The sequence below is a fragment of the Excalfactoria chinensis genome, chromosome 1 (assembly GCF_039878825.1).
Source record: "Excalfactoria chinensis isolate bCotChi1 chromosome 1, bCotChi1.hap2, whole genome shotgun sequence".
Lineage (NCBI taxonomy): Eukaryota > Metazoa > Chordata > Aves > Galliformes > Phasianidae > Excalfactoria > Excalfactoria chinensis.
Genome location: NC_092825.1, coordinates 156371833 through 156377832, shown reverse-complemented (window position 1 = coordinate 156377832; position 6000 = coordinate 156371833). Strand labels below are relative to the sequence as shown.

The following is a 6000-nucleotide window of genomic DNA, read 5'->3' as shown; positions in this document are numbered from 1 at the left end:
TGTCTCTCAGTGCCACATTTACATGGTTCTTGAACACCTCCACAGACAGTGACTCCACCACCTCCCTGGAAAGCTTGTGTCACTGCCTCACTGCTTTTTTGGAGAGAACATCTTTCCTAAAATCCAACCTGAACCTCCCCTGGTGCAACCCGAGGCCCCAGAACCAATTCAGCACTGTGAAAATTCTAAACGATAGACCTACTCAATTTTCATCTCACATAACAGAGACATCTTACTCATGTGTGTCATATCGGGCTCCAATAGAAAATGAAATGCTGATCTTGACAGTTTTGCTGGCATGAGCACTCCCATTGGCTCCTGGTCTTGTAGAAAAGATCCTTCCAAGTTCAGTGGTTGGCCAAGTCTGGCCAGTTGTGGGGAATGTGTCGTTGGTTGGCTTTTGCAGTAGATTTTAAAGAGCTGAACTGCAGATTGCTTCCCATTCAATAGGCTTATCCACCTTCCTGATGAATACTGATACATAATGATAGCTTTCTTCCTAGTCTTCTGTGGGCTGGTCAGCAAATCTGACCCACAAAGCCAGACATATGAATGCCTTCCAGTACAGAAATGACACTCACAGTCTGTTGCTGTGAACTCAAGCGCACCCTCATCTGTGAAAGGGAAAGGCTGAAAAAGAAATGATCAAAAATGATCTATAGTAACCGGCAAAACTCCCAAGAGAAAGCTGGAAGGAAGAAAAGGAATCAGCAGAATTTTTAAATGTGCAACTCCCCCTTTTATCGTGTTTCTAATCCTGTTTTCTCTGCTCCTTTTTGTTTTGCTTTGTTGTTGTTTGTCTCTAGCACGTACATTCTCCAGGCTTTATAATGCTTCATCTTAAGGGGGAACCTGAAGAGCGCATTTTGTCTGCTCACTAATAACCTGAGTTTTTTTCATCACAGAAGCCAATCAAAGGAGGGAGATTACAGGAGACGGAGTGCTGAGATTTGCATATTAACAGCGCAGTTATTGAAGAATAGCTGCCTCGTATTGGGAGCAAAATGTGAGCTCCCATTGGCCAACAACAGCTGCCAGCCAATGCAGACGAGGGATTCAAAGGTCATATGTTGTTTTTCTATTTATTTATTTTTTTAATTCTTTCTTGAGAGTGCTAATATAAATCAGATACCAAAAGCAGCGTGAGCTTGTTCAGCACTGCCTCTCCAACACACAGCATTCACTGCCTGCCCATTGGCTCATGCAGCTCCATCCCCGCGTAATGGATCATATTGTGTATATTAATACTCCAGCTTTACAGTTCTATTTCCATTAGAGGAAGATTGCCTGTGAGCCTCTTAGTGGATAAATAGGAATTTACAGCTTTCAAAAATTCTCTTAAAGCTTGCAAGATCCAGGGAAGGAGGAATTACACATGACTATTTTTGAAGCTTTAGAAGGTCCAAGGGACCTAATTGTGTTTTCGGATATGTCAGGGCAGCTCCTATTGGATTCTTTGGTTACAATGTATTCTTACAAGATAGCTAAAATGAGCCTTTCTATTTATCTATTTATAATTAAATAAGTATGTATATATGTAGTAAATCCTTCAGTTATTAAAAAAATAGACCACGACATCTTTGGGATCAGGTCAGCCACATTCCATCTCAGAAAGAGACGAAGAAGCAAATTCAACACAAATAAAGACAACAAAGTTAAGAAATACGTTTGGAGAGTCGGGGTGACGTGATTTATGAACCAGCCCTTGCTTTTACAAACCAACTAAAGTTGAAGTATAAGCTGTGCATGAACTTCTCCATGTATGCCTCGCTTTCATCAGGGCTGCATGGAACAGAGATGTCCCCAGCAACTTTTCCTTTCTATAGCAGTTTGTACCGTGGCTGAAAAGAAAAGCAAAACCCACTAAGAGAGATCTACATCTGCACTGCTGGGCAAGGAGCAGCTCCTGCTCCTCAGCAGAGGTAGTTAACATTTACCTAAAGTAGCACATTAATTCCCACATTTTGTCCTCTACACGGATGTCCTTGGTGTAATTTGTGTCAGTGCTGTTTGTCGTCACTTCTCAAAGTGAAGCTCTGACACCAACCCTGCCAGCCAAGGGGAAAAAAACTGCACACGGAGGCGAAGAACGCCAACACTGCTTTGATCAGATGGAGGCAGTGGCGTGGAAATTGCCTCTGTTGCATAAGTGTGTTTGCTGGTAAACCAGGAGTGATGGGTTGGTGAGCGCACGTCATTAGCCCACTACCTGTGGATGCAGCTCAGTGCCACATCAGTGCAAAAAGTACTGTGAAATAAATAAATAAATAAATAAAAATGCACAAAAATAGCAGCTGGAGACTTTTCTATCAGCTTTTCTTCCTGCTACTAGAATTCATAGCTGCCCTGTGCAATATTTAATACCTGATGTTAGTTTCCACCCTTCAGCCACAGCCACTTTTCACGTACCAACTGATTGTCACCTAGAAGTGTGCTGAAATCCATTATAAATGGGCACACAGTGGCCTTCTCCAGTACTAAATCACAGCCACCTCCACAGCAGAACGTGGCCACTTGCAGCAGCCCTGCACGGTGATTCGGGCAGGGAAAAGAACAGGCTTCTCCCATTCAAACAGCAGAGTTCAGACTGGCAAACACCTGCTGGGCATGAGGTTCAGCCTCATTGCTAAGTGAGGCATTAGGCAACTCCAGCATCACTGCTTGGCTTTGGGGCAGCTTCTGCTGGATCCTCTGTGCCCAGCATCCTTTCCTGGGATGTGTGATGGGAAAGGCGCACGGGAAGGCGAGGTCAAGGACTCCTGCCATGCTTCATAAAGTGATGGAATAGCTCAGGTGTCACCTGCCTGGGACAGGCAGCCCTTAAAAGCAGCCTTTTAGCGAGGGTTCTCCCTGCGGGGTTCTGATTTGGAACCACAGCCAACTGGGAGCCCCGAGTCCTTCTGGCAGGCAGATCCCGGCAGAAACCCCTATCCCATAGAAAAGGGGCAGCTCTTAGCGCTGGGAGCACAGCGGATTGGAGCACAGCCCTCCATGAAGCCCGCAGCCGGCTCCTCGCCAGGCAGGGCACCTGTCCCCAGCCCTTCAGGGACCCTCGGGGACCTCTCCCCACCGCCGGGCTCTGTGCTCCCCGCCCTCCTCACCGCCCACTCCTTCTTTTTCCTCCTCCTCCCGCTGTTCCTCCGGGAGCCTCTCCTCCGCTGCACACCTGCCTTGCCATTTGTCAGCGGCTTTGCTAGGAGGGGAGAATTTTCCCTCGCTCCCTTACAGCATCCCTCTCCGGCACACACACACACACACACGCACACGGAGGCACAGCGCTGTGTGTGTGTGTGTGTGTGTCTGTGTGCAGCGGCGGCCGCCGCCTCTCGGCACCCCGCGCCGCCGTCCCCGCGCTCCCCACCGCCGCGGGGCGTCCTCCGCCCGCCGCAGCGCCGCCGGCCCGGGGAGGAGGAGGAGGAGGAGGAAGAGGAGGAGGAGGAGGAGGAGGCGGCGGCAGCGGCCGTGGCAGCGGCTCCGCTGCTCCGCTGCTCCGCGGCCGCGCACCGGCAGCGGTAGGTACGGCGCGGGGATGGGAAGAGGAGGGCGGTGGGAGTCAGGGGAGAGCCGCTCTGCCCCGGCCCCGCTGGAGGCGCCCGGTACCGCTCCGCTCCGTTCCCAGCGTCTCGGGGCTGTGCGCCGCCCCCGCCCGCGCCCGCCGCGCCCCCGCAGCGCTGCCGGGCACTGCGCTCCCTCCCTCTCTCCTTCCCCGGAGAGTCAGAAAGTTTGCTCTCCTGGGCGCCTGGCTTGTGTTGTTGTTGTTGTTCGGGGTCCGCCTGTCGTAGGGTGTTGTTTTTGTGTTGTGGTTTGTTCGTGCGGGTTTTATTTATTTATTTTTCTTCTTCTTCTTCCCCCTTCTCCGCTAGTGGGCCATTTATTTATTTATTTATTCTTCGGTTTATTTATATATTTTTAATTGCTGCTGCAGTGGACGGGAGTTCCACCGAGTAGGGAGACCCCGGGGCAACCTTCCCATCCTCTCCATTAGGGCAGCACAACCCGGGCGGCTGAGTCTGTACGCCCTAACCCTAACCCCATCCCCTCCACATCTGGCTACGAGGGTCCCTAGCCTCGGTAGGGCAGTCCCTGCAGCTGAGTGGCTGTCAGGAGGTGGCTGTCCCGTCGCTCTCTTCCTCTTTCCCTCCGTTCTCTGAGCGAGTGCCCTAAGACAGTGAAGCTGTCGCAGCCAGGAGGTGACAGCATCCCGCCGGGGAGGGACGGGGACCGCCGGCAGCGGGAGCTGCCGTAGGAGCTATCTGGTGGGAGAGCCGTATCCTACGCGGCTGAGAGCGGGGTCGGCTGCGGGTCGAGTCTGTCTCTTGCTCCTCGAAGCTGCTCGGAGAGGTGGCTGCCTGTTGTCTGGTATGGAAAAAGCTGCCTCGCGTTGTGCTCTTTAATTTTAAATGTGGTTTTTGGAAGGCTGGTGCCAGGGAAGTAGGCTGCGGTCCCGGTAAATCCAGGGCAAGGAAGCAAGTCCATCCTTACCACGGACTGTAGATTTGCTGTGTTATTACTTTCTTCCATCCCTCTCTGGAAGTTCTGCTGTAATATGTCAAAAGCTTTGATGCCTTTTGCATTGTACCACCTTCACTGTTATTGTTATTATTTTTTTCCCATGGAATTTAAAAGGGAATGATAAAATTCATAGACGTTAATAAATAAGTTGAATGGACTTTGCAATAGTGCATGTTGTGCATGGTGCAACGTTGTAGATATGCATACAGGAGTACTAAATGCTCTGCAGCTTTTGTATCAGACCTTTTCCTATATCGCGTTGTACAGAAGCCCCTTCATCCTTTTAAGTATGACTGTTGTGGTTTTGGTGCTGAGGTCTCATCTCGTGCTGTGGGGGTCCCTTCCTAGGCACCCACGTTGGTTTGATCCTAGAAATATTTCATTCTCTAGCTTCACAAAGATGTCTCACTGTAATTTTGTTTATATGTGTGTGTGTATGTGTGTGAAATTGGCGATCGTGGCTTTCAGCTCTAGATCTTTTCTCCTGATGCTCTTATTTATTTATTGGTGTTAGAGCCAAATGAAGTGGAAGGGGGAGGGGGGGGGGAAGCTGAGGAGGGGGTTAAAAGGAGGGAAAGGAATTTTCTCAGACTCTTTGTTGCGTCCGTGTGTGCAAAAGCAATGACATAAAGAAATGAAGGCACCAGAACAGCCCCCAGCTGAATTCTGGACACAATGCCTCTCTCCGTCCCTCCCCTGTGTGTGCTTGGTGGCACCAGCGTTCTGCAGTGTGTGGTATTTACAGAACTTGCAGCCTACTGTAGCTCTTAAGTAGTAAGAGAATGCTTTGTGTCCTCAGAAGCCAGAGAGTCTGTGGTAAGTCCACAGAACTATAGGTATGGTCAGGGAGCGCCGATGCACGTGGGGGAGTGTATGTATATAAATATCACTGGGCTGCTCGAGTTCATTTCTCCTCAAGATAGTTCATCTTCCGTGGTCTGGAATATTTACCTCCTTTTCCTGGAATTTTGAGGTGTTTTTATTGTTACTCTCTCGGTGTGCATGTGTTCTAATACAAGTCTTAATCTTTGTCCTATGTAGAATAACCGGGTAATAGCTTTAGAAGACACTATTGCCAGGCAAGGCAGGCAATAGATCATGAAATCAGACAATAGTATTTTGTTTCCTAGCAACCCCCTACTGTGAACAGAAAACAAAACGGTGGTGGATGCTTCCACTTCACGAGAGCTGGATGTCAGCACCTGAAGTAGGCACAGAGCTACCAGCCATGCCATCAGATTTGTCCCATTTGTTTCAGCTGCTTTGTTAATATCCCCCTTTTGTGAGAAAGGGAGTTGCCAGTGTACATGCAGTTACATGGTTAAAATGCCACTCTGCTTGTTTCGCTTGGTAGCGGTGTCTGTTAGAGTGAGGAGGGCGCAAAATAAGTGGTATTTGTGGGCTTTTCTGCCAATACGAGTGATTTGAAATGCCCTTATTATTGCTGGAGTATTTCTAAATCCATGTGATTATAGATCCTTGAAAATC

At 49.2% G+C, this 6000-nt stretch overlaps 1 protein-coding gene across 5 annotated transcripts in view; it reads left to right on the top strand.

Annotated features, from left to right (window-relative positions):
- The first annotated feature begins 3404 nt into the window (after positions 1-3404).
- Positions 3405-6000, top strand: part of ENOX1 (ecto-NOX disulfide-thiol exchanger 1) — a 360206-nt gene continuing 357610 nt past the window's right edge. For 2 of the 5 annotated variants that reach the window (XM_072358786.1, XM_072358747.1), the window contains exon 1: positions 3405-3512. The gene's annotated coding sequence lies outside the window, so the exon portion shown is untranslated. Of the gene's footprint in view, positions 3517-4192; positions 4360-6000 lie in introns of those variants that run through there. The other 3 variants (XM_072358793.1, XM_072358757.1, XM_072358765.1) reach the window with 2 other exon arrangements.